General features: G+C 41.6%; 1 protein-coding gene across 1 annotated transcript in view; it reads left to right on the forward strand.

Moving 5' to 3' along the window:
* The first annotated feature begins 12,532 nt into the window (after nucleotides 1-12,532).
* THSD7A (thrombospondin type 1 domain containing 7A) overlaps nucleotides 12,533-27,701 on the forward strand; it is a 378,974-nt gene continuing 363,805 nt past the window's right edge. The window contains exon 1 of the mRNA XM_054991106.1: nucleotides 12,533-12,557. The gene's annotated coding sequence lies outside the window, so the exon portion shown is untranslated. The remainder of the gene's footprint in view (nucleotides 12,558-27,701) is intronic.

Consider the following 27,701-nt stretch of genomic DNA (forward strand, 5'->3'; position numbering starts at 1 on the left):
CCTCCATTACTTACCTTGAGTTTTCCAACAATTGCTAACAATGGCTTGGATCCCACCTACAGTTTACGTGGGTGGAGAAGTGTGACTTCCCTGCCTCCCTGCTGCTGCTGCAGCTTGAAATGCCCCCAAATGCTGTTCCTGAGGGATAGGGGATCCCCATTAATAGTGAGGAGAATTGGTGGTTTGTTGTGGCAGAGGGAATCGGTGAAAGCCACGCCCCCTCTCTGCCTCAGACTGAAATTTTAGGCAGGCTCCGCCTCAAGAATTAACCACTACTTTCATTGGCATGGCATCACACAAAGAATGTGGTGGTTGCAGTATGAATACAGTTGTACTTGAGAATCCCTCTCTGCTGTTGAAGGGTTGGAAGAACTTTGAGTTACAGCAAAGGGTTCACAATGTTTTTAATTGGGTGTTCTAAAATGCATATTATTTTGGAATAAAAATGAAGGATGCAAACCTTTGCACACTCATTGAGGAGCAAGTCTCTGTGACACTTCTGATTGGACATTCATAGGACTGAGCTGTGTGGTTCTGATTTGTGGGCAGTTATGTATGGAAATTGCGTACAAGACTTCAGTGGTACATCAGGCATATTGATGAAGGTTGTTCTGGTTCTCAATTCACGTTTGAATTAAGCATACGCATGCAAATTACACTTTGACTAAGGCCTATTGATATTGGGGATGTCCTACAATAGGTTTCAGCCAGGTTGCAGGCAACTAGGACAGTTCACCTATGGTGCAACCCTTCATTGCACCATAGGGTTGCGATGGCACTTCGTATGCACCCTTCATGGCACTTCATATGCAGTGTTATTCATTAATCCTTGCAATACCCCTCTGTTGTTAATCTTGTATTAAAAATCACCAAAAAGAATGTGAAAATCATGCTTGCATATGGGACAAATGAGGAAGTTTCATAGAAGTTGTTGTACTTGATATAAAGGATTTCATAGGAGCCAAGCATCTTGATTTTTCAATATATGATTTATGACAAAAGCAGGCAGCATATGGCCATGTGTTTTCCCAGTGAAATTTATGGAGTTTTCTTTGAACAGCTGGCTATTATTGCAAACTATACTCGTTTAAGTTTCAGAAGCAGGTTGCATGTAGCATGGGAGGCTGCTCTTCCAGAAATTCAGATCTAAAGTTTCTTGGACTTATGGTTCTTTGGACTCTGACCTATGTTTCTGAAGCCACTTTTCTTTTTAAAGGGCAGATTTAAGGTTTTCCATCTGTGACTGGAAGAACTGCAGAGTAAAAATACCCACCAAATAATGCACCATTGTGCACAAACTTTTACTTTGCATTATCCATGGTTGATGTAAACATTATTTAAATTGCCAGTGGTAATTAAATATGCAAATTTAACAGTTTATCAAGCACACCATTTGCTTGTAGTGCTGCCCTCAGTACGGGAAAATTGCATGTCCTTGCTTTAATATTAATTCAAGTGCTTTGCAGTCTGTAGAACATTACCTGATAGTTTGCTGTCAATTCCTTTTATTTCTAAGTATGTTATTGTAGAAAGCCAATCCCTCTTCCTCAATTACTTCTGAAAACAATTTCAGCTTTCAAGATTGTAAAGACTGCCGTTTGCTGTAAAGAGTCAGAGTATTAGTTGGGGGGAGGGGAACATTAATTTAAAAAGAATTTTGTGAATCTGATTTTCTGGATGTTTATTATCGGTAATGTTTTATCTCTAGCAATCCCATCTTATGTTCTGTAGCTCAAAGGCAAAGATATGTGGGCTTATACAAACAATTTCCCAATATATAAGAACGTTTGCTTACCCAAACAGTTCCTCTACCTTTTGGTATACTTAAATAAATGAGGTGATACTGAAGATTTATTCTGAATGATAGAGATTTTTAACGTGTAAGGCTCACCCAATGGAGAACTAAAAGTAACCATTGAATATAGTATGCTAAAATTTATTTATCATTTGTGTTATTTATAGTCTTCCTTTCTCACTGAGAATCAAGTTGGATTACAAAGTGCAAGTCAATACAGTCAAAAGCTGGCACATTCACTAAACAAAGCAATAGGATGCGCAGATGCAAAATTTTACAGAAATTTACAGAAGAAATCCTATACAGAGTTGAAACAATGCTGAAACAAAGCATATGTAATTAAACATGCTTTATTAAACTGCATAAATTACCCAATAGGAACGTACTTACTGCAACAGACAATATTACAATCTATTGTCCCTGTCCCTTTATCAATTTATTACCAATCACCCTTTATCAAAGTATCTCTTTGAACCATTTCTTTACAGTACAGCTTTCCTGCCTGTGTAAAAATGTCCTCCTAAATAATTAAATTTTGCACAGTTTGTGGAAAGCAGGAGAGTGGGAGCTCTTCTAACCTCTTCAGGTAGGCCATTACATAAGGAGGGGCCATAGTAGAGAAATACACCTGAATGGGCAGTTGTTGATTTTGTTATTTGCAAGGTAGCTCCTGCCGAAGGCCCTGTTCAACTGCTGTAGTGGAGCATAGGGCAGTTCCGTGGATATGAGGGATCAAGGCTGTGAAGGGGTTTTTTGTGTAGGCAGCGGGAAAAGAGGAAGACCTAAAATGAGATGGCTTGAATCAATAAAGGATGTGTCGCTGAGGACTAGAATCAAGATAATCCACACTATAGTATTCCCCATTACTATATAACGGGGGTGGCCAAACTATGGCTCAGGAGCCTCATATGGCTCTTCTAGACATATTGTGCGGCTCCCGGAGTTCTCTGAGTATTGCCGTGGCCATACATTTTATTTGAGTTTAGTTTATTTCCTTCCCTCCCTTTCCTTCTTTCTTTCCATGTCTTTCATATTTTCAATAAAAATGTTGGGGTGCCAGGTCTGACTCAGAAAATACCTGGGGACTTTGGGGGTGAAGCCTAGCAAGGATGTGACATCACTTTTGCAATGTCACTTCCAAGTCAGCAGTCAGGTGATGGCTTTCACCAAGCTCCACTCCTTCCGATGATGTCATTTCCAGCATACTGCACCAAACCCCACCCCTTCCTGTGATGTAACTTTCAGGACACTCCCCCAAACCCACCTCTTCATCTGAAGTCGCTTCAATGCATCGTGTGTTGCAGCTCTCAAACATCTGATGTTTATTCTATGTGGCTCTTCCATTAAGCAAGTTTGACCACCCCTGCTATATAAGGATGTGAAAGTTGAACAATGAAGAAAGCTGACAGGAAGAAAGTTGATTCATTTGAAATGTGATGCTGGAAGAGAATTTTGCAGATACCGTGGATGGCCAAAACGACAAATAAGAATTCTCCCTAAATTCTTAGATCAAGCCTGAATTTTCCCTAAAAGCTAAAATGATGAAACTGAGGCTGTTGTACTTTGGTCACATCATGAGAAGACAAGACTCATTGGAAAAAGTCAATAATGCTAGGGAAAGCGGAAGGCAGTAGGAAAAGAGGAAAACCTAAAACAAGATGGCTTGACACAAAGGAAGCCACATCCACTAGTTTGCAATATTGGGGCAGGACTATTAATGATCAGGGCTGGATCAAGGGGGGGCAGGGGGGTAGTCTGCCCCTGGCACTGCCAAAGAGGGGGCGCCAGGTGCAGCTGCCAGTCGCCGGGAGCACGCCAGTGGTAGCGCGGGTGGCTGAGCGGCCACCTGTGCCATTTCCCTGCCCAGGAGGACAGGGAGTACGCAGCAAGCTGGCCGCCCCCTCAGCCGAGCAGGTGAATGGCATGGAGAGCTGGGAGGCCACCTGTGCCACTCACCTGTCCCGCTGAGGGGGCGGCTGGCTTGCTACATGTTCCCTGTCCTGCTGGGCAGGCGAATGGGCAGCCGGCCTCCCAGCTCTCTGTGCCATTCACCTGCTCAGCTGAGGGGGTGGCCAGCTTGCCGTGTGCTCCCTGTCCTGCTGGGCAAGAGTGTGGCATGGAGGGCTGGGAGGCCACCTACGCCATTCGCCTGCCCCGCAGGACGGGGAGCGCGTGGCAAGCCGGCTGCTCCCTCAGCTGGGCATGGCGAGTGGTGCGGGCGGCCTCTCAGCCACCGGTGCTGCCGCCGCTCCGCTGGTGGCATGCCGCCCTGCGTGATGACATCATGAAGTGGCAGCCGAAATTGGGTTGTCCTGGGCACCAGGAACCCCCAAGACCTGGCGCTATTAATGATTGGATATTTTGGAGATCTTGCATTCATAGGGTGGCTGTAGGTTGGAGGCGACTTGACAGCACCGAAGACATACATACCAGAAACATAATTTCTTGTTTATTTTTAGCTTGGGTATATCTGACTGCATACCCTTAGTTGCAGGGACATTTCCTGAGGGGTGTGCGTGACATGCTCAGCATGTGGTGTTAACTGTTGATGATGGAAGTCAAGAATCTAGCTGTTGATTTGTATTATGCATATATATTTAGAATGCATCTTCCTAGTATTTTTAAATTGTAATATGTTTTCCAACTGTTGATATGTATCGCTATCAAAATGTAATGTTTCTAATTTTCTCCTCTTAAAGAATATATTCTTGCATCTTGGTGATAAAGGTTGAGCTTAAGTACCATCTCCCAAGTTCTGTTCCTGAAAGGCTTTGATTTGCCTGTCTGAGAACTTCCAGAAATGTTTGAAGCTCTGTAGGTAATGAGCGGCAGAAAACTTAGATGTGTTCTGTTCTCATTAAGTTCCTTTGAAATAGGCGGCATTTTTTAAAATGTGTTACATTGTGGCACTGGAAACCATTAGGTATTGATTTTGTATAGTGGAATTTAATGAAGATGAGGAAGTACTATATTGCTGTTCCACAGTCCCTTGTCAGATGTAACCATCTTTTCTAGAACATCTTTGTCTAGCTGCAATTGTACTTTCAAGATAAATGAACGTTAGGCATATATTAGTAATTTTGTAGTGACAGAAACTGCAAATAAAAAGAGGAAGATCTTGTATCCTTCATCTTCCCTGTTTGTGTCTGATGCGTGTTGTTGCTTGTACTTCATCACCAAACCAGGAACAGTGTGGGGTAGGGAGAGAAAAGCATCAAATGTAGGCAAGTTCACAAGTCAAAAGAATGTACAAAGCATCCTCTGTTCTTGTGATGCCTTAGCACAATCTCAAAACTTTTCATCTCTAAATCTCAGGACAGGGAATATGATACCATGAGGGTTTAATCTAAAATACAGTGCTTTCTGTTGCTCTAGTGAGCACATAGAATCAGTGTTACTGTCAAGATCAGTTTTTTTTACAAATTTGTACAAAACCACAATATTAGTCTGGGACTCAGATTCACAAGAAATTAATTAACATTTATCATATGGAGATACCATTCTCTGTAACTAGTTCTCTCTCTAGAACATCTGTATCCCTTCCTTTCTCCAAGGGCAGCATATATGATTCTCCCATTCCCTGGCGTATCCTCACAGTAATTCTACAAGGGTAGTTAGACTGAGAGTGACTGGCTCAAGTTCATCTGGTGAACTTGAGGGATTTGAACCCAGGTCTCCCTGGATTTGTTTTTCCTTACAAGGAGAAGGCAGCTGGGAGGTGTTTTGGAGTGATCAGTGAAGATGTGATCCCTTCCTCTGCTGTATTAGTTGTCAGACCCTCCCTCACACTGAAAGAACAGCTTATGAATATGGACATATCATAAGCCTTTTCCCTCATGTGCTTCAAGCAGAATGGTTCCCAACTCTGGCTGGAGATAGAGATCCAGTTTGATGTGAGAGCCAGTGGTGTAGTGGTGAAGAACAGCAGGACTCTAATCTGGAGAAGCAGGCTTGATTTCTCACTCCTCTGCTTGAAGCCAGCAGAGTGATCCTGGGTAGTCATGGGCACGAACAGAAAAACAAACAAACATGGTGTTTGTTGTTCGTTGCCATCCATGAACAACGAACAATGAACATTAACTAACAACCTGTTCACAAATATGTTAGTTGTTCGTTGTTCATGGAGGCCAGCAGGCTCTTCTCCAGCCATCAAGATCCCTACCACACCACTCCCAGAACCCCTACCTGAGCAGGCAGCAAGGAATGTACCAATAATAAATAATAGCTTGGCCCCAGAGCCTGACAGCAGCCCTGGAACCTGAAGGGGTAGATCCCTACCGCACCACTCCCAGAAACCTTACCTGAGCAGGCAACAGGAAAGGTACTAGTAATACATAATAGCTTGGCTCAGAGCCTGGCAGCAGCCCTGGAACTTGAAGAGGTAGATCCCTATCCCACCAGACACAAAGAAAATTCAAGCTCCAATGCACTCTCCCTGTCTCTCTCTCAAAATGCCCACAGCAACCGTCTCTCCCTCACTGTCTGCAAAACCAGAGCTGGGAGCCCCCCCCCCCCTGCTCTTTGCTTCCTTGTAACAGATTTGGAGCTCCGCACTTGAAAGGAAGACCTGCCTAACAAGTTAAGAGCCAGGCTACAAGTGACGCCTTACACAGTGGGGCCTCACTAATGGCTTGTTTGCGAACAGCTGATTGGGCTGTTCGTGACTTTTTTTAGTTCGTATTGCTGTTTGTGCCCATCTCTATACATTACATGAGCATGACATGAAAATACACAGGTACACAGTGTGATCAGATCAATACAGAGAGCAGAGAATATATGAATGGCATGGATGAGTGGTATGCAGACATGACACAGCCATTAAGCTGTTGTTTTGGGGGCAGAGATGTCAGTTTTGCCCCAGGATACATTTTGCAATATAATTGTGCTCTCAGTCTTGTGCTCAGTGTGTGTATTCTGAACCCATGTATGCATCCTCAGAGACATCTTGTGTAGTAATTTTGCGTATGTTTTTCTGTCAAGAATTACCTTCAGGTTTGTAGCTTTAGCTGGGATGACAAATTAGCTTCTTAATGTGCTCTGGTCTCCCTGCTGGGGCTGGTTCCTATCAAAAACACGTGCATCCCAATTATATGCATGTTCATTTGTGAGCATTCTCACTGGGTTCCCTGGGAATTTCTCCCTAATATATGTATAGCGTTGGAATGGCATGAGTTGCCCAAATAAATTGTCCTGATGGGGTTAATTTAGATGGAGGTACTTTAATTCTGTTCTTCTTGGGTTCTGTTCACTTTAGCCCAGGCTCTAATAGATACTTATTTTGTGAATAGACCTGTAATTTAATTTTTATGTGCACTGAAAACAGTTTTTGCTGGTAAATTATATTAGAAATGGAGGTGGGAGTTTGAGACATCATTGTTCTCTGAATTGATATGGAAGCTACTCTGAGAACTCACTTTAAGTTGATGGATGAAGGAGACAGTTTGTGCCGCAGACACCAACGTTATTAGAAGGAGCAGCTTATGTTGCCAAGAGACATCAGTGCAATGCAAATGTTCCTGTTAGGAAGGGGATTATCACTCTTTTAAGGTTACCATTAGCAATTAGAAAAAGAGAATGGAAAAACTTATGAAATGTTAGATTAGTCCTGTGTCCTTTAGTATCAAAAATAGTCTTGAAACAAATCCAAGCTTCTTTTCATAAGAGGGGAAATATCTAGAAATTAAAATTAGCACATTGTTCTGTTTTTTATGAGCACATTCAAGCAGAGCAGACAAAAATGCAAGAAGTACAATTTATTGGATAATTATGTTCCTTTGCTGTGCAACACGCTGGCTCCAGTCCTGTTCTTTTACGGTTGTTCCCATTATCTGGACTAGTAAGTTATATATACTATAAATTATTAAAATGTGAATGTCTTCCTGCTGAAACATATTATACATGCTATGGTACTCAATCAATTCTTGCAATAAGTCTTTTTTATTGCTATCTCTGTTATAAGTCTATTAGATTCTGCCCTTAGGCTCAAATCCTGCTTTCTTTCCTTTCACAAATATTCCCTTGAAATATGACATCATTAGTTAGGTAATTAACAAGATACAATCTGATAATATTTTTTGATGATTGAAGGACTTCTACTTCGGCTGTGGATAGTTAATTTTAACATGCACACACTGTTTTACTTTTTCAGTAGAAGAAATATAAAGTACATTGTTGGCAGGAAAAAAATGTACTTCATTCTTTTAAAAAAAACCTTAAGAATTAAACAAAGAATTCAGCTCTATGCAAATTTGCCTGGAGTTAGTCCTGTCGGGGGCTCTGTATGTTGCAGATGGGGTCTATGTAGTTTTCCCCAATAGAGCTAATAGCCCAGAGTTTGAGAAAATGACAGGAGCAAGGGGAGACTTAAGCACCTTCTGCCAACATGTCATGGTCCTGATCCTGATCCATGTACATACCTGGGAGGTGCAGACTCCAAGGGCATGCCTGCTGACTTGATCCATAAATGTACCCAGGAACAAATGTGTTGCGTAGTTCAGGCCTCAGGTTAACTACAGTTCTGGGTGTTCTGGCATAATCTGGATGTCTTGGCATTTATTATTTCTGTTTCAGTTCAACTGCACGATCCTGCACATCTCTTAGTTTTCCTGCTCTTTGTTCCTGTTACTGCTTGTGTTCCTGCTTTGTAATCTGGGCTGTGCTGTTTGGCTACTACTATGACAACTTAGAATCTTTTAAAAAATTCAGCAGAGTCAACAGGTAAAGTTTTTCCTCGATTGTACCAGTTCAGGCTGCCAGTGAAACTTGAATATTTGAATGACCCCCCCTCCCCAATCTAAGATACTCCTTGTATGTACACTGTGCCAGGGAAAGTGTTGAACATGAGTATTTTCCTATGTGTAGGAAGTTTTTTTAAAAAGTTTTAACATTAAAACATGCAGCACTTTAGAAAGTTACAGTCCAGGAAAAACGTCCCATGAACTTGCTGAATGTGTACATCAGATTGGTTAGAACATACAAAATAATGGAATTCTTATATCCCGTAAAAATCCTACATGCATATTTATTTGCTGCTGTTATATACTACCTTTCTGCCAAAACACAAGCAAGTTTACAATTGGATATGAAAACACAAAATAAAAGATGTAATGTTTGGAATTGGGTTGGGATAATGGTAAAACCTTTCAGAAGGAGAGAGATTTCTGTAGAACAAAGCTTGTGCAATTTGCTTTCACGTGGGAAATCTTCATGGGTAGCCTTCTACTCAGTCGGTGTTTCACAGATTATTTTGACTGAATGTGTTTACTGATTTGCACATCTCAAAAGCCGATTTTGTTTTGTAGAATGTTCTAACCAAGTTCAAAAACTTCGGTAGCACTTAAAGTTCTGTTTATGAAGAAAAGATTTAGCATTAATGCGTAATCAAAGCTTTCCAAAATGGCTCACTGTTCATTTTGAAGGGGAATTATGGGACCAACTTAGTAGGATTCCTTCTGAAGGATAGCTTTTTTTTTTTTACTAGACTTATTCATTAGGACAAGTTCTTTTTTAAATGAAGTATTTTGGCAGGTACTTAGTGTATTGCTTGCCAGCACTGAAGTTTGTCATTTTTTTCCTTCTAGGGAAACCTTAAGCAAGCTGACTTTGCTTTTTTCTATTAAAAATTTAGACCAATATAATTTATTTTGATTATAAAGTGCAGCACTTAACAGCTTTCAAAAGGAAGCCATACAAATATCTGATTTACAGCTTAGAAAATCAGACTAGTTTTATGCATCAGAAAGCTTTTACAGATATGCTTGTGTAAATCTCTTGCTGTGACTATTAAAATTATACTTGTCTAACTAGGCTTATTTTACTTTTAGTGCAAGCCTGTGTAGAATTATTTAAGTCTAAACGTATTCATTTCAGTGGGCTTAGACTGGAGTAACTCTGCATAGGATTGCACTGTCAGTTTGCTTATTGAAGGTTTTTAATTGAAATCTAAACATAAGGTGGTTTAAATATGTCTGGTCATTGATAAGGGTAGTATTGTATTCATAATTGTGTAGTGCTCTTTTATGTGATTCAAGTAGTAGGTTCATAACACTGCAGATACATTTATAGAAGTGGGCTAGATGGAGAGGCAATAAGCAGCAAGTATTTTGTGTTTTTTCCCCATAGCCATATTCTAAACTCAGTGAAATAACATGCATGTAACAGTTCTTTAGGTTCTTCAGTGACTGGCATTTATTTTACATGTCACATAACCCATCCCAAACTAAACATTTATCCTGCAAGTTTCATTGAGAAAGATATAAAGATGTACTGAATTCCAAAAGAGAAATCAGTTGGGATTAAAAGTGTTCAATGTGGCTGGATCATGGTATCATCAAGTTCAAATGAGAGCCAGAGAATGAATCAAAAACATCTGGAACAGACCATCATTGATGAGTTGGGTCTATAATGAAGCCCTGGGCTGTTCTTTGGGGAGCAGTTCCTCCTAAGGAAACCTCCTCTTTGGTTTCAGTTCCATCTTAAGTGTTTTGATTTGTGAGTTTCTAATGGTTACCTTTTTTGAATCTTCAGAGACAAGAGTGGGTGTAAAATAAGTAATGACAGAATTGAATTGGTCACACAAATTAATCCTGGAATTAATTTGAGTCTATTTTAATATGTGTTGGAATTCTGTGACTTTTAATCTCAGATTGCTTCTGTAAATAGCTTCAAATATATTGAAGCCACTTGGGGACGTGCCCAGCTTGAGGGCCGTCATCCAGCTTCACTCATAGGTGCCACAGAGTGGCTTGTGCCCAGGTGGGATTTCATCACTTGCCATTCTGCAGCTGACTCTCACAAGTGGACTGGGAAGGGGTGCCATCAGATGACAGGCAGGCTGTTCAGTGCTTGGATCCTTGCCCTGTGCCACAACAGTGGCCCAGTGGCTATAATCAATAAAGTTGTGGGTGTGTTTTCTCTAGCCCTGTGTGGTCATTTTTTTCTCCTTCACCTCCTGCCTCCCTCTTTGCCCCTGGGACCACAAATAACAATGGAAATTGTCCAGAAGTTTTCATAAATATTAATCGCTAACTGTAATATGCTTTTACATTAGTTATATAAACTTGAGTCTAGCTTGGTTTCAAATCCCTTTTAACTCTCTTTTCCTTGTGGCCTGGCCTGATTTACATTTTTGAGCACTAAAAACTCATTGCTGATTGAAAAGAGATCTTTTGACTTTTAGAGCTCTTTGGTCCTAGAGTACCTGAAGGACTGCCTCACCCATATATTTTTATCCATGCTGTGAAATTATTGACAAGGGCCCTGCAGCAGGATCCCACCTTGCTTTGGATGCAAGAGTGCAGTACTCTAATCTGGAGAGCCGGGTTTGATTCCCCACTCCTCCACTTGAAGCTAGCCGGGGGACCTTGGGCTAGTCACAGCTCTCTGGAGCTCTCTCAGCCCCACCCACTTCACAGGGTGTTTTGTGGTGGGGATAATAACGGCATACTTTGTAAACCGCTCTGAGTGGGCATTAAGTTGTCCTGAAGGGCGGTATATAAATCGAATGTTATTATTATTATTATTTATTAGGGACCTATGCAAAGGCTTTTTTGATGGCTGCCCCTAGACTCTGGAACTCCCTTGTCTAGAAGTTGTGTATTGTCTCCTGCCTGCAGGCCTTCTGTCTTCAACTAAAGTCTTTTTAAAAAACGTTCTGGAAGGAATAGAAATGTTAACTTTGGTTTTAGTCCCTATATTAAACATTTCTATTTTTATGTATTAATGTATTTGACACTTGAGCTGTTGTGACTCCATAATTTTATGGAAAGGCAGCATAGAAATGAATGAAAAACATAAAGGGCAAATAGTAACACAGCATTCTCCTCTACAGGCATGTACAATTTATAGTCCTTTAAACTAACATTACAACCCTAAGCAGAGTTATGCCAGTGTAAGCCCATTGAAACCAGTGGGCTTAGAGCGGGACCACAAGTGACGCCTGACACAGGTTGGACACTTGTCAGCTTCCCTCAAGTTTTGATGGGAAATGTAGGCAGCTTGGCGGAATGTTGGACAAGTGACAGTTGAAAAGTCCATTGGACAGCAGTCGGAGAGTCAAGCTGCAAGACCAGGATGCCTACATTTCCCATCAAAACTTGAGGGAAGCTGACTAGTGTCCAACCTGTGTCAGGCGTCACTTGTGGTCCCGCTCTTAGACTGGCATAGATCTGTTTAGGATTGCACTGAAAATTTAGTTCACCAGCCATATATTGGTCAGTGCTTGAGAACTCTTACTTTTTTTTTGGGTAAACCCTCAGCAAACAATAGAAGATTTATCCTATATGATGGTATTTAAAATGCCCATTAACCTTTGTACATCTTGCTAGTTAACACATTGGGAAGAGAAAGGTGGATAAATAATATGGGAATAATGTAATATTGGCTCTTTATTAACAGCCAGCCTAATCTTAAATAAATTGGTAGTCCTGCATAGTTTGGCGTGGGGGGGAGTTAGGAAAAGAAAAGATTCCAGAGGGTGCTTTATGAACATCTATATGCTCTTATTGGACAGGGAGAACGAGAGCGCCAAATGGTGGCATCAAAGCTGCAGAATCTGAAGAAAGTATCTGAAGAAGGGAACTTCGACTCTTAAAAGCTTATCCCTTGAAAATCTTGTTGTCTTCTCTAAGGTGCCACTGGACTAAAATCCTGCTGTTCTGCTGTAGACCAGCACGGCTACCTACCTGAAACTGTCTTCATGGAAGGCACTGCATTCAGCTGCATGGAGTAGAGATCTATCAGCCTCACAAAAATACTTGCACAGGTACGATCTGATATTATCTTTCTTATCAAATGCAAAAGAACTGGTATCAGAAGAAGGGAGCTTTGACTCTCGAAAGCTTATGCTTTGGAAATCTTGTTGGTCTCTAAGGTGCCAGTGGACCCAAATCAGTGCGGCAGCACAACATCACAGTTCTATCCCCGCCCACACATTGTAGCATCATACCGTGGGCTGGATTCCATCTAAAATTTCCTCATATGCCAGGTTCCAGGTTCAAATCCCTACTCTGCCATGGAAGCTGGGTGACCTTGGGCTAGTCACATTCTCTTTTCTCAGCCTACCTCACAAAATTGATGTTGTTAGGATAAAATTGAGGGGAGAATGATGATGTAAGGTGCTTTGGATCCCCATTTGGGAGAAAAACGGGGTATAAATAGTTGCATGGGTATTTTATCTGATTCTTTCATTCTGTGGTAAATCTCCAGTTTCCTGTTCATGCTGTTCCAGGGGATCCTCGTCTCCCAGGAATAACATTTTGTTGGGACAAGAATTTTGATTTGGAGGGGAAGGAGAAGTTGTGTTTCTGTAAATAAATCTTTCCAACTGTGCGATTCAAGTGAATGTCAACAGGTGCATTAGGCAGGTGTTAAAAATGCATATACTGTACATGCCCTTTCACACAATTGGGAAAGATGCAAAAAGCAGCGTTTCTGATCTCATGAATGACCCCTAAGTGTGTAAAGGGTATTATATAAATTTAACTGAACACACACACGTCAGCAGAACCAGGAAGTGTGATCAGGTTCTCCTTGATTTTTGAAATGTACACAGGGTTAGTTAGGAGGAGTAGAGGTGGGGTACATCTACTGCAGCCTCGCCTGATTTTCAGCCAATTGTCAGTTCCATGTAATGTGACTGGATTAATAAGTCCTCAAGAAGTATTTTATTTATTTATTTGTTTCAAATTTGTATTCCGCCCTCCCCACGAGCAGGCTCAGGGCGGATAGCAACATATTAAAAATACAATTAAAAATTCATGTTCATTAAAAAAACAACACATTATATGGACAACTTCAGCACCAAACTTAATTGAATACAACAGAAGGTGGGTAAGACATAAAAAGGACATTCACAATGAAAGATAATTACTAAGGCATTTAACTGTTATGATTTCCATCACCTTCCTTCTTTCCCTTTAAGTGGAAAAGAAATCAAAACCAATCTTGGCTCCTCTAAGCAGGCCTCCAACAATCAAACAGAACCATCTCTTCCCCCACCCCACCCCCAACTATCTGTCACTCTCAGGGTTCCATGGTAAGAGAACATTCACCAACACAGCAACTATGCATAACAGCCCTGCAAAAGGTTAGTTAAGTTCATTGGGATCCCATGAGATTCCAGGATACATTGGATGATATTGGGGGCCTAGAAAAATACTTTATACTATAAAGTTCATGCTGTGTCAGACCTGAAACTAGCTTCATTGGGCATTTTCACAACTCATCAGAGTGTTTTTGGCCACATTTCCATTTTTTAACTAGTAGGGAAATGTGTCGAGCTTTCAAGATCCACAGGGTTAATATTCACTTATCCAACGTAGTTGCTTGTAACACTGTAGGTGGTAATTACCAATATTTTATGGCAAATGTATTTTTAGATGAATTTCGTTGTCAGTATGTCATCATCATTGTCTTTAGCACGATTGAAAGAGCTCATCTTGACCTTTTTCTGTAGAGTGTTGCTAGGAAGGTATAAATCTCTCTTTGTCTTTTGAAAATGTTATGAAATAAGTCATGACATTCCTAGTAGACTTTATTAGCTTATTTGCGTTGAATGCTGGTTCTAAAAACAAAGGGGAAAGGGGGTTTAAATGTCATTAGAATTAATTACCATATATTTGGTAAAACATATATTGTAGCGCAGGTCCACAGTGAATATCAGACAGCAGTATAATGACTGGCATTTTGTCAAAGACCAATCCAGGGATATTTTCCCCCCTGATTTGTTCAGATTCCCCCCAGGACATTATAGAATAAAGTGCTAGTGGCTGAATTCTCCCTGGAATTTTTATTGCTCTTTCCTGGAACTATTCATTAAATGGCATCAAAATGAGGCACAAAACAGGACAGATCACAATTTCAGAATATCATCAGTATGAAGAAATGAAATGGTGTCCAATTTAAATATTTAACCTTTTCTTTGTATTCAAATGCATGCAAAGCCAAGGAAAAGGAAACAGAAGATTTTGTGGACAGGTCCATTTCACCAGTGTCAGTCATTGTATTTGTGTGTGCCTGTAGTTCCTTGCTCTAATTTACAGTTTGGAGAAGATACCATTTTATTTCAAACACCCAGCCTGTAAATTGTCACATTTCTGATATGTTTTAGAATCTAGCCATTCATATAAATGACTTACAGTGAAATCCTAAGCAGAGTTACTCCAGTCTAATCCCATTTATTTCAATGGGCTTAGACGGGAGTAACTCTATTTAGAATTTCACTGTTACTGTCTGAATAACAGTACCCTCCCAAACAGAGTGACACCTAAGTTCATTGAAACCAATGAAGGATCATGGGCAGCTTACCCAATAGGCTGACCTAGGCAGTTGCCTAGGGTGCCCGACTTCACTGCAACTGGAGGGGAACCAAGCCAGCCCACTCCACAGCAACCTAGTACCATATCCCTAATGTTTTAGATTCAAGATATAAAAGGAAGGGAAAAATAGCAATTCTTTATTATGGCTCTCTAGTGTACCATTAAGTGTCAGTAGCAAATAACTTAGGGCCCAGTCACATGTCTCTCTTTGTGTCTCCCATGTGTCCTGTCAGCAGCTGTGGCTTGGAAGTTTCAGGCGCAGAACTGAATTCCCAGGTGCACAGAGCCTGAGTTCAGATTGGGATTATGTTGCACAGAGAGATGAGCTTTAAGCAGGGCTGGCCCGTCCATTGAGGCCAGTGAAGCGGCCGCCTCAGGGTGCTAAGGCGCCAGAGGGGATCTGACCCGGGGGCAGGGGCACGCGCCACGGAGCTGCCGCTGCTGCCACCAGTCAGGCACGTGTGCTGGCGGCGGCAGTGTAGGGTAGCTGAGCAGGCAGCCTCCTGTTCAGTTGCTCTGCGGGCCAGGCACAGCTGGCGGCCAGGGCAGCCGGCTGCGCCTGGCCCGCAGAGCAACTGAATGGGAGGGCTGAAAGGCTCACACATGCGCACGCACACAGGCAGCATTAAGTTGCCTCGGGTGCCGGTGATGCTGGAGCCGGCCCTGGCTTTAAGCTTTTCTCTGCCACATCATTTTCCCAATTTGAAATGGTTCTTAAGCCTCTTCTTGCCATGTGCCACAATCCTAATCCAAAGGAGGCCCATGTGCACCTGGGAAGTTCTGAAAATGCATCTCTCAGACCATATCTGTTGACAGGACACATGAAGATTTTGTAACGTGAGACTTGGCCCAATATAAGTGTACTGCAGGTCAAAACAATAAATTCTAGCATTTGGAAAGCAGAACAGGAGCTAATTAGATTGTTGCCACAGATAACTTTATCTATTTTGTAGTTCTATATCAGTTCATTCAGTGACTGATTAAACCTATAAAGAGAGTTATGCATACATTGGCATGGCACTATTTCATTATAAACTCCTTCAAGGAATACATGCAACTTACTTCAGATTGTTACTTAGCATGTAAGTTGGCAAACTTATAATACATTTGCAAATTCAAACTTTTCTTAAATTGAGGGTAAACAAAAGATGAGAGCTGGCAACCTTACTTGCAAGGGAAATGTACTGAGCTTAGCAACCCTCTTATTTGTGTCTTCTCTGTAAATATCCTGCTCCTGCTGTGGATAGATAATGGAGTCAAATAGGGTTTGGGAATCCTGTGTTTGTGGCAAATGTCTAGTTCCCTCCAAATATGTGAGTAATTAAAGACCTGGGGGAATAATTTGTAAGACTTTGTAACCCACAGTCAGGTAAACTGCTTTTAGAAACCTCCATGTGTGCTCTTGTACACAGGCCTGTTGCATGATTAGCTTCATGTGTGCATAGGTTCATGTTACTGTTGATTAACTTCTCCCTCTGAGGCGGAGGACATCTTGGGGTGATTCCCACCATCCAATCAGGGAGGCAGGAACTAACTTTCTTCCTCTTCCTGTCTAGCCTGTGGAACCACCCTCTCTCCAGTTCTGTTCCTGCCTCCAGGGAGAGCAGTTCTGCAGCAGACTAGCTCTGCTGCCTTTTTTTCTCTTTATCTCTTATTTATCTTTCTTCTTCCTCAAATCATTCTTTACCTTACTCCTTACTTACTTCATTACCTTACTCTCCTCCCATTTCCTCTTCTTTTACTCCTCTTGCCAAAGAATGAAAAGAAGAGGACGAGATGGTCTCTAGAGAGTCATCGGACTCTGAGGAAAGCTTCATGGAGGAGAATTTGGGCTGTTCCCACGGAGAGCCATCCTTCCGGTGGCGGGAACAGGCCCAGCCAGCACCAGCATGCCTCTGAGGCTGTATGGGTTCCCTGGCAAGGAGAATATGGGCTGTTCCCATGGAGTGCCGTCCTACCGATGGCGGGAACAGGCCCAGCCGGCACCAACATGCCTCTGAGGCTGTATGTGTTCCCCGGCAAGGAAATGGCCTTGGAAGAGACGCAGGCCTCTCAACAGCCCCGTCTTCCACAGAGGGAGCTTGTTCAAACAGCGTGCCTCAGCCAGCCAGCTGAGAACAGCGCCACCTGTTGGAGCTCAATTTTGGCGGGAAACAACGCAACGCACTTGCCAATCTCCTGGCAGGAGAAACATGGCTGAAACATAATCCAGACACCCAGAGCTCCAGCCGACAAGCCCAGGAGGGCCACGTAAGTGTTCCCCCGAGCGTGTTATACCTCCAGAATTCCTGTCAGCAATTAGACTGACTGTGAGGGAGGAAATCCTGTTACTTTACCAGTCAGAAGCACCTTGGCCCTATAAAGATTCCAGGAATCTCCTCAGCCCTGGCCCCATGTGAATGTGCCCATGCCAATCTCCTGGCTGGAGATTTTACAGCAGGCCTTTCCCCTTTGGATTTAGCCCTGCTTTTACAACAGGATCTAGCCCTGCCTTTCCCTGTCAGATGGGTAATGTATAAAGGGCGCAATTTTGCCGGTGTCTTTGAACCTTTTAACTCTTAAGACTAACCAGGAGAGAGGAAATAGTGGTGTGGTGTCTACCTCCTCCCTCCATGAGTAAGGCTGTAGCTCTGTGGAAGAGCTTCTGCTTTGTATGCAAAAGATCCAGGTTTGTTCCCCATTAACTCCAGTTTAAGAGTTTAGGTAGATGAGGAGAAAAACCTCTTTCTGAGACCCTGGTGACCTGCTGCCAGTCTGAGGAGATAACACTGACCGATGGTCTGAGTCAGAATAAGGCAGTTTGCAACGTTTATCAGTCAGGGATCCCCACGGAGCAGGGGGATCACCCTCAGATAGAGTTTGTAATGACAGGGAGAAGGATGAATTCCTTCAGATGTGGCAAAGGAAGAAATATCCCTACCAGAGCAGTCAGTCCAGCTGTCAGAATCTGAGGTCTACCAGAATTTACACCTAAGACATTCTCAGCCTTAGAGCTGTAAAAATTAGCCTTGGGGGAGTAGGACCCTTAGACTGGGAATACCAAATCCAGCCCAGGGAAACGAGTCCACTTCCTCGTGAAGGTTCCTCAGAAAAGGTCCTCCCATTTCCAGAATATTTGTGGAGAAGGTTCAAGGCTGAGTGTTCTACACCATAAGCCAATTAATAATCCTCAAACTTGGTCCCCCCAAAAAACTGTACTTACTACCTTTCTTTGCTATGAGTTGTTGCAGGTACCTGCGATGGAACCTCCAGTGGCTACTCTTCAGTCATCTGGGCTCTGGCCAGAAGATGGGTAAGGATCAGTCAGAGACCACTTAGACAAGAAGAGAGAGGCCATGCTAACAAGAGCTCACGAGGCCATGACCATGGCTATTAAGGCTACAGCTATTGTCTCTATTGCCTCAAGAGTGTCAGAAGTATGGATCTGGAAACTGATCCAACTCCTCCTGTACAACAATAGCTGCCCCCATTGAATGGGCAAACAGAAATGTAAGGGTCAATACCTTCAAGGCAGACATCATCCTGGATACATTTACCTTTTTCTTCTAGGATTATGGTCTTGACAGCAGTGACAAGCTGGCACACTTGAGTAAGAGCATGGCCAGCAGATTCACACTCTAAAAATATCATCCTGGCTTACCTCTTTCAGAGAGACAAGCTATTTGGGGGTGCCCTGGGAAAGATCTAGATTGAGACCTAGGACAGAAGAATGTGTTGCCAAAAACACTCAAACAATCTGAGAGGAGATCCATTGGACCTCAGCCTTTTATTCATAACACGCACTACTAAGGTCCAGACAAGATTCCAAATGGCCATCCTGAGGTTAATCTAGGCAACCCTTTAATAAGGGGGGTCTTTTTAAGACCACACTTGTAGTATAGCGGTTAAATAACTGAACAGTGATGCAGTCCTCTGCAGGTTTACTTCTCACTGCTGCCATGAACTTTCCATATGGTCTTGGATAAACCAGTCCTCTCAGTCTCAGCTCTCCAGCTGTATTGTGGGGATAATGCTTACCTTTTCCCAAGATCAAACAGACAGTTCTCCACACGGGGAAAGAGATCAACCTTAATACCCAGATCTCTAAGACAGAACTTGCTAGCTGTCCCGTGAGAGGCCAACTACTCTTTACCATCAAGCTTAGGTTGACAAGCAGGCAGGCCTTACACATAGTCTCACAAGGCTATTCCATACAATTTGAAAGCTGCCCTCCAGAAAGGGGTCTACTCAATCTTCTTCTCAGTCCCTAAAAAGAATAGGGACTGGAGGGTGTTATTAGACCTCAAGTTTTTTGAACAAGTTTATCAAATTATATCACTTCTGAGTGGAGACTCTGGGCTCAGTCGCAGTGACTAATCAATCAGAAGAACACATGACATCTACAGATCTCACAGAGACATACCTCCATGTACCAATTCTGACAGCCCATCAAAATTATCTAAGATTTTATGTTTAAAAAAAAAAAAAATTAAAAATAAAAATTGGCAGTTCTGAGCCATCCTGTTTTGGCCTGTCCGTCACACCGAGAGTATTTACAAAATTCATGATCAACCTCATCATATGTTTCAGAGACAGGGGGTATTCATGTTCACTTGTACCCAGATGATCTCCTGATCGGTTCAAGAGAAAATCTCACCACAACACTCAATTCACCATTCAGTCCCTACAAGCTTGAACACCTGGGTTAGATCACAGTCACCAAAAGGGTTTTTTCTATCCCTCACCAAAGAAAAGGTCAGGAAGACCAAACTGCTGACTGAGACTGTCATCAGAGTGCATAATCACTTCTCACAACACTACTGAAACTGATGGGTTTGCTAGTTGCTACCTACAATGCAATACCTTTGGGGTCGTCTATAGGCAAGACCACTTCAGACCTTTCTTAGATCTCATTAACAACAGATCATGGAGAAGACAGATCTTCCCATTCAGATACCACTTCAGATCAAAACCCATCTGAGCTAAGGTCACCAACCCAATACAAAGCAAAAGATTCATGATCCCTCGAGAACAACAAATATTTACAGGTGTAAGAATCAGGTTAGGCATGTCTCCCTATCAATGACGTAGGAAGGGGAGCAATTTGTCTGGCCCTGCTCCAGTTCAGAGCTCTGTATGGACAAGGTTGCAGACAAAATATATATAAACAAGCAGGGGGGATTCAAGACCTTGAAGTGACACAGGTGGCAGCAAGGATACTTACCTGGGAGGATGGTCATCTAGCTTCAATCAGAACTGTACACATCAAAGGCATATCCAATGCCCGGGCAGACTGGCTGAGGGGACAATGGGAATAGTCCCTTAAGAAACATCTCATAACATTGCACTTCACAACACCTCATGAACCTGTGTGCGCCCCAACACAGCCATCAACTACCGGGGTACATGACAAGATTTGTTCTACTCACAAGCAGATGCCCTGACATTGCAGTGGCCATTAGGCCTCCTCTATGTATTACTACCCTTACTAGTAACAGACCATGCCTTTCCACCCTCCAACAGATGGTGATATTTCCACCTTTTACCCTACTGACCTCTTTGGTCAAGTTACAGCAGGGACCAATTTGGCTCCCTCATTTAGACTTACTCTGCTTAACCGTGTGGAAGTAGAAAGGAACGCCTTCCTAAGATGGGGATATTTCTGAGAGGTGACCAACACTCTCCTAGCATTCAGAAAACAGTTTATGCTCAGAATTTACCACTCTTATTGGGAAGCCCTCACTCAGTAGACATTTTACACAGCCCTGACCAAGCATCCATTTGAACCAGTCAAGGATGTTCCCCTGAGAAGGCCGAGAATGAAGACTATCTTCCTTATTATGGTCGCGTCTGACAGAAGATTTAGTCAGACCTGAACTCTGTATCTTTCCCAATAGTAAGGTGATGCCTCGTGCTGTCTTCCAAAACCGTATTCCAAACTGCATAGTTTGCAAGAGATAAGGCTACCATATTTATACCTGTACCCTAAATAGACGAGGGAGAGGCTCTGACACAACCTAGATGTCAGAAGGAGGATTAAGGCCTCTGCTCCGAATAGTGCAAATTAGAAAGTCAGTCTTACTGTTCTTAAATATATCTCATCTCAGTTTAGGGAAGAAAATGTCTTCAGCAGCAGCAGGTGCCAATAGCAAAACATACACTATCGAAACTCCTAAAAACTCTTTTCGCAGAGGTTCCTTGTGGAATACCAGCTCACTCTTTGAGCAATGCTACTACCAGTGCAGCGTTACACGGGAACACTTTTGTAGAAGAAGGCTACAAGTTTGTCAGTCTTGACCTTATTAAGATGCTACAAATCGAATCTATATGATTCAGCGGACACCGACTGTAGTGGAAAAGTACTGCAGTGCATGATCATGGACGAAGACCACATCCCACCCAGAAACTGGAAACTGCTTTGGGAGCACCCAAGATGTCCTCCGCCTCAGAGGGAGAACGGACCTTTGGACACTTACCGTGAAGGGTCCTTCTCCTCTGAGGAAAGGAGGACATCTTGCCCTCCCCGGGTCTCCGTCCTTCTCTACCCTGCTGCCTCATTCTTATACCTCCTCCGGGTTATGCTTTATTTACAGTACATGTTAATGCAACAGGTGTTTTTTCTCTCAGTATTAACAGTTGCTGAATGATAAATTCAATGTTACTGCTTTGTGGAGTCACCTGAACTGAAGAGAGGGTGGTTCCACAGGCTAGACAGGAAGAGGAAGAAAGTTAGTTCCTGCCTCCCTGATTGGATGGTGGGAATCACCCCAAGATGTCCTCCTTTCCTCAGAGGAGAAGGACCCTTCACGGTAAGTGTCCAAAGGTCCGTTCTATTGTTCCAAATTTATGTTCAAGAAGAACTTGTATGGAGAGTTAATTGAAAAGGCAAGGGGTTATTATCTAAAAGAAGATTTCTGAACTAGCTAGGTTAATTATAGGAGATCAGAAAGTAGATTTCTTTAAAAAAAACGCTTAAAGTGAGAGTTCATTGTGGAAGCAGATTTTGTATTATCTGTTGGAAAAAAACCCTGTGGGATCATTCAAGGATGTGTTGGGCATGTTAATAAATTAGAACATTTAGGTTAATATAGATAACTGTACTCAGATGCCATACGTGAACATGAAATTTTTATGAAAAACATTCAAAGCAGAATGCCAGAAATACTTTTTTACATAACATAACATTCGATTTATATACCACCCTTCAGAACAACTTAATGCCCACTCAGAGCAGTTTACAAAGTATGTTATTATTATCCTCATGACAATCACCCTGTGAGGTGGGTGGGGCTGAGAGAGCTCTGGAAGAGCTGTGACTGACCCAAGCTGGCTTCAGGTGGAAGAGTGGGGAATCAAACCCGGTTCTCCAGATTAGAGTTCTGCTTCTCTTAACCACTGCACCAAATTGGCTGTACCAAACTTTCTAGGCAAGATTGTATTTTGCAAGCTTGAGTACTAAATGATTCAGAAAGATAAATTTAGACTAAAAAAAGGAGTTGTATTTGGAGATTAGTGGATTTAGTAACTCGCCTTTAAAGTTGTCTACCTTTAGGGGGAGAAGCCATCAGTTGACAGTTTTAGAGCCAAATTAAAGAAATGGCCATTTCCACTGAAGAAAATATGGTGGAAGGGAAGCTGGAAGCCCCTCTTCCCTTACAGTGCTCTGGAGTCCAATTAAATGCTTTTTAGGTGAGTAAACCCACTTTATATGAGTTGTTAACTGTGACAGTGAGTTACGTTGGGCACATCCTATATTCTGTCTCATGTCACTCATAACGTCTAGTTTGACTCTTAAGTAATAGATAGACATAGATTCCTTTTGTGCTCAAGAACGTTGAGAGATTGTTCATGCACATATTTTTAAGAAAGAAGGGCCCATCCTATAGCAGTGTAAAGACTAACAAATTTGTTATAGCTTCAAAGGTAACATAGGGCACTTCTTATGTTTTTGTTGCAACACAGAATTGTTTTCCCACTGACACTTCATTAGCATTTTTTTGCGGTCCCTATCACTCTCCCTCTTCTTCGAATTGCCTCCCTCTTCCCCATTTAAGTTTAAGATAGCAGAAGAATCTATGCTTCAACTTACTTAGAAGCTAGGTTGGCCTATACAATGTTTTTTGAATTACTATCCTAGAGTTCTTCAATGTTTTGCTATGAACTATTTGATTAGCTCAATCAGGTGTTCTGAAGAAAAGTGAGAACTCCTCCCCCCAAGTAGTTTTTGATAATTAATCTCTTTTTGGAGAATTATAGTTTTCCTAGTGAAACATATATTTTAGTTTAGCCGTTTCTCTACTTTTCTGTCCTTGGTTTTTGTTCTGTTATGAAATGTTTATATCACTCAGGGTTGTTACATGTGGCTTTGACATTATTCTGAAAAACAAGTTAAAAAGTCCATAGTAAATAAAATGTAGGTCTAATTCAAGGCTTATAATCACTCTGTTTTAAAATATCTTTTTTATCAGAAACGTTTAATTAATTTTTCTAAGACAATGCTAATATTTTACAACTTTAATGTTGCATTGTCTTCACTCACATTTTATTTTTTTTAAATAAGTATCACAATCACACTTTAATAGTAATTGCATGTCAGCTATTGACAATATAAAACAATGACACAATGTAGCTTTATCATCATGAGAAAAGAGGGAGATGTTGGTTCATTTTTGACTAGTGCGTTGTATAAAAAAAATTGGTTCCTCAGCATAATCATATCCTATTTAAAATAGCAAGGTCAAATACAGTGGTGATGCATTAGTATAAGAGACAAGTCAGCAAACACGTGCTATTTAATATATTAACTGAAATATGAGAGCTTTTGATATTTTTAGTGGGGATGAGGATCATAACTCTTTAAACGAAAAGTGAATATCAAACCCCAAAGAGCTAGTCTTTTCCTGTCTGTTCTATAAAAGTTCCAAAATTGTTCTAAAAACTAAATATTATTCAAGATGTTATATTGGCCATGGAGGTGCTAATCAGTAACCTCATGGTAAGTAATCTATTCTCAGCTATAATGCTTCAGATTGCTTTCTTCATACTGCACTGCCCTAATGGGTGTCTGTATGTTCCTGCTGCATTTTCTGTCAGTTGCTGGTGGGAGTGATGGAAATTCTCAAAGTGGGGCTTGTTGGCTTTGTGATGAATAGCTTTAAATATCATAGCTGGGATAAATGTTACAGGTAAGATGTCTTTAGTGACATCCCAGTGGAGATTGTGATACACGGACTTGAGTTGACAAAAATGTGTAATTCTTACATCCTAAGCAGAGTCACACCTTTCTAAATCCATTGAAGTCATTGGTACTGTGAGAGCTGATTCCTGCTACCAGAACTGTACACGATTACATGGTGCATTAGTAATTAATGGAGAGCAATAGTCACTGGTAACTTTATTGTTATCAGGCAGTTAAGCTGGAGAACAGGTGACTCACTTGGCTGGTTGACAACGTGAAGAGAGGATTTAGTGGCCTTTCAGCAAAAAAAAAAAAAAGTTGCCTAGACTGAGAAGTTGAAACATCTGAGAGTCTTTATGCCAGTCTGCAGCGCTGGATTAGTCCTCTGGTGTCATCTCATTTTCCAGGCGAGAGGGTTCTGGACAGTTGCATGAATATTCCAGCCAAAGTTGCCTTTAGTCCTCTCCTTTGAGCAGCAGCCTTGGCAGGGCACCCTGTGTCTGGTCAACAGAATTCTGGTGTTGAACACTGTGGCACTTGAAATTTTTAAGCAACAGATGTCATTTGAAAGCTCTGAGCTGGCCCTGAAATAATTTTCTCCTTAAGTTAGAGGAGTTAAAGCCTGAAGAATGAGAACTCTACCAGCTCACACTAACAACATTTCAGCTAACCATTCCACACAAAATCGGAGAGACTGATTTCCCTCCAGCGTTAAATTAATCTCCTAATTACCTCTAACAATCTGTCTGATAGTGCAGTTCAGAGTGAAACAAAATAAACATCCTTGATTCAACAATAATTTACTTTTCACAGTTAGTATGTTCAGTAACAACGTTCTCCAGTGTCATCTGTGCAAGTTGTCCCACTGTTAAACACTCATATAGTTGAAGTAGTATATTCTGTAAAATAGAATGGGAAAAGAGATGTCTTTTAGTTTTTGTAATAGGTACTGTGACTGAAGGATGAACTGACATGACATTTGTCGCATGTTCTCCATGGGGATTGGTAGCAATACTCCAGCTGCCAGTTGTTGTGGAAAACTCCTTCTAAACATGTTATGGGTCCCGGATTCTGATTGGGACCATGGCTCACTGAGAGGAAGAGGTCCTGCCCCCCCCCCCGTGCCATTTTCTCAACCTGAAAAGGTGCTGGAGTGTGTTGTTATTTGCTCCATCAGGCGACTACACATGCAAGCATCAAGGTATGAATTGGGGACCAGAATCGGGCCCGCATGACACTTTTGGGGGGAGTTCTCCATGAGGACTGGGAGCTGGCTTATGGCTGCCAATTCCTGTGAAGAACGTGTGATAAAGGTCATGTCTAGTTTGGCCCTGAGAAGTCACTGGTACTGGTAATAGAAGGGATTTCTATAATTTCATTCAGTTTACTTGAGCAAGGGCTGGTATACATTTTTAATTCTAGATGTTTTTGCTAATTTGGAGAAAATTTCACCACCTGTATAGAGGAAAAAATGCACAGGGGAGTTTATTGATTCATTTATTTAGTAGATTTTTTTTTATCATAGCCTTCCTCCAAAGAGCTTTAGGGTAGCATGTATGGTTCTCCTCACTTACATTTTATCTCAGTTCTGTGAGATAATGATAATAGCTATTACTGATTTTGACTTGCACATGGGAACTGTATAATGTGTAGACCAAACTTTATGCAAGATTTTATGTCCATTACTATCAGAAGTTGAAATAATATATTTTAATAATGTTTCCATTAAAAAGAAAAGAAGTTGGCTAAATGGACATGATCATGTGTTACCTTTGAAGCAGCTGCTGGTGGCATAAATGCAAAATCTCAATTCACTTAATAGGCCAATTTTAGAAAGAGGAAACAAACTGAAAACGTGTGGAAGATGTTTATTATCAGCTACAGAATAGCTTAAAGAACTGTCAGAAAGCTCCCATACACTGTGAGGTTGCCTCCGAGAGAGAATGTAAGCAGCTAGGAAATGAGTACAGAGACTTATCTTAATGAAATCAGGTATGATTCTGAGACAATGAGAGTGATTGGATTGGATAACTCGCCAAGTTTATATGATCATACTGTTGGATGAAGCCATGGTACAAATCCCTGAAACTCCCTGCTAACTCAGGACTGTCCATTCTTTTTCAGCTTAGCCTACCTGGCAGGGTTGTGAGGATAAAATGGAGGAAAGGTGAATCATACATGCTCTACTGAGCTCTTTGGAAGAAGGGCAGGATAAAAGTGTACTAATTAAACAATTAAGTTAATATACTATGAGAACTGTGAGGAAAAAAAAGAGAGAGAACATGGGCCTGTGCGAGTGGGACTTATCAATTGCCTGATCCTCTCCTGCTCTGTGAGTCTATGACTGACAGCCTGATTAGAATCATGTTTCCTTGGAACTAAGCCTCGCTGATTTCCATGGGGCTTGTTTCCGAGTAAGTTTGGGATTGTAGCCCTAAGGGAAATATTTTAATGGTAAGATTTATTATAGATAGAAGGAATAAATATTTATTCTTATTTTATTATTTTATTATTTTAGATTTTTATTCCGTCCTCCCCGCAAGTGGGCTCAGTATTGACAATGTCATTACTGCAAATGGTTCTTTTCAAACCAGAACCGCAATGTTAGAAATATAAATAAGGGAAGGAACAAACAGTGTTGGCAGTGGTTTCCATTAGACTTTAATAATGGCTTTCATAACTATTTCCTTCTTTCCAGTTTCTGTACTTTTGGGTAAATGTTTTTGATAGCTGTTATGAATCATCATTGCATTATGGACTGTCAAGGTTCAAACTTCCATCAACATGTCTTCAACCTTAGGAAATTAGTATTGATTGATTGGGGCTAGAAGGATAGTGGTGGCTAAGATGAGTGTGTGAGAGTGAGATGCTATTTTTTTGTTTAACTGAGCTTCTTCTTATGCTGTTGCTACCAGAATGACGACCACAAGATTGGGTTATATGTTATGATAAAGCAATCAAGCACATGGGTTCCTTCTAATTCAATAAACTAGATGTTATTAAATCTACTTAACACTGTATTAGGCTTACTATTTGCCCGTTTTGGCAGGCAACTTCCTGACATTATGGCTGCGCCAGCTGCCCTTGCATCCAGAGAGGAGAAACGTGAAAGTGGAAATGGTGTTATGCTACATCTCAATATAACTTCCAGGTGAAAACCTGGATGTGACATCAGTGCATCAGGCAATGTCCTGCAGCAGGGGTTTCCAACCTTTTTGAGCCCATAGACCTTTGGAATTCTGACACGTTGTGGGTGTAACTACAAAATGGCTGCCAAAGGAGGGAGAGCCAACCAGAAAATGGCTGCTGCAGGAGGCGGAGCAACACTTACAACAGAAGTTCAAGTGTAGGGGAGAAGAGTGGTAATTTAAAAATGCTGGGAAAGTGGAGTGAAAGAAAATAAAACCAAAATTATGATGGCAGCTATAGCTGC

Source organism: Eublepharis macularius, chromosome 11, assembly GCF_028583425.1.
Source record: "Eublepharis macularius isolate TG4126 chromosome 11, MPM_Emac_v1.0, whole genome shotgun sequence".
In the NCBI taxonomy this organism is placed as follows: domain Eukaryota; kingdom Metazoa; phylum Chordata; class Lepidosauria; order Squamata; family Eublepharidae; genus Eublepharis; species Eublepharis macularius.